A 1,298-nucleotide genomic window follows, 5' to 3' on the forward strand; every position below is an offset into this window, starting at 1 on the left:
AGAGAATAGGCTCTTTTCGAAGTGCCTGAGAATGTTTAAATTGGTTCTTTTCCTTTTGAAAAATGAATGTTTAAATTAGGTAATCTTCAATTAAAACATGTACTCGTTTTTTCTTCTCCTGGTGGATGTGCTCATTCTACTGTAATTTCTTATCAGGGAGTGCGGGTTGGCACATAAAACCATTATCTTTGTGTTGGATGAGTTTGACCTTTTTACACAGGTAAGATTCTCATGTAGTGAAGAAAGATATGAGAAAATATGTCAAATTCTCAGAATTGGATGTCTTTGCAATTTGCAGGGTAAACAGCGATTACTCTATAGCTTGCTAGATGCAATGCAGTGTGTAACGTCGCAAGCTGTTGTCATTGGTGTGAGTTGCAGATTGGTATGTTCCTTAGTTTTAGGATTAATATTTTTTCCGCGCGTTCTATTTCTCTAGGAACCGTACATTCCTCAACATTATTATGTCTGCGTAGGGGTAAGATTTGCGTACACACTACCCTCCCCAGACCCCACGGTGTGGGATAATACTGGGTATGTTGTTGTTGGGACTTAAAAATCAAATGTGCATGCTCGATTTCATTTTTTCTTTTTCCTTTTTTTTTGTGAAAATATTGAGTATCTTGTTTTGAGTTGCTGATGAACAAGATCAAATTTGATTGAAATAGTTGCCTTGTCATTAATGCACATTTGAGTCACTTAAATACATATAGCTACACTTTTTGAAGTAATGAGTAAATTAAGAGTGGTGAAACTTGTGTTGTGCAGGATGCCGATCAACTCTTAGAGAAGAGAGTAAGGTCTCGTTTCTCACATAGAAAGCTGTTGTTTCTACCCCCTTCGCAAGAAGACTTGCAAAAGTAACTTCTCGTTGCATACCTTGGTTCCTCATTTACTGCCTGCAAGAATTTCTATCAATACTGACAGTCTGTATATCAGAATTTTGCAGCACGCTTTACTACTGCCGACAGAGTCAGAACTTCCTTCTCAATATGTAGCTGCTTATAACACAAAGCTTCTTGTATCCTTTCACTCGTTACACTTTTCATTGTCAACGAATGAATTAAAGTGAGATGATACCAGAAACCAGAAAAGTTGAAAAGAGAGTGAGAGAGAGCAATCGACAAGATGTAAGAAGAGTGGGGCTCAGAAATGCTCAGCTAAGTATAGGGGTATCCTTTAGAACAGTGGTAATAACTCATTTGTGCTAAGCCTAAATGAGATACTCGATTTTTTTTTAAAAAAAAAATTATTAAATAAAAAGAGGGGCGAAGTGCTACAAAAATAACTCTGTTCTA

The 1,298-nt window shown here is 36.7% G+C and overlaps 1 long non-coding RNA gene across 1 annotated transcript; it reads left to right on the top strand.

Moving 5' to 3' along the window:
• The first annotated feature begins 344 nt into the window (after window positions 1-344).
• On the top strand, window positions 345-1,022 carry LOC109222818. The gene is made up of 3 exons (XR_002067458.1): window positions 345-385; window positions 769-860; window positions 940-1,022. It is a non-coding gene; the product is annotated as an uncharacterized LOC109222818 (long non-coding RNA).
• Window positions 1,023-1,298: the final 276 nt, after the last annotated feature.

The sequence above is a fragment of the Nicotiana attenuata genome, unplaced genomic scaffold, assembly GCF_001879085.1.
Source record: "Nicotiana attenuata strain UT unplaced genomic scaffold, NIATTr2, whole genome shotgun sequence".
NCBI lineage: Eukaryota > Viridiplantae > Streptophyta > Magnoliopsida > Solanales > Solanaceae > Nicotiana > Nicotiana attenuata.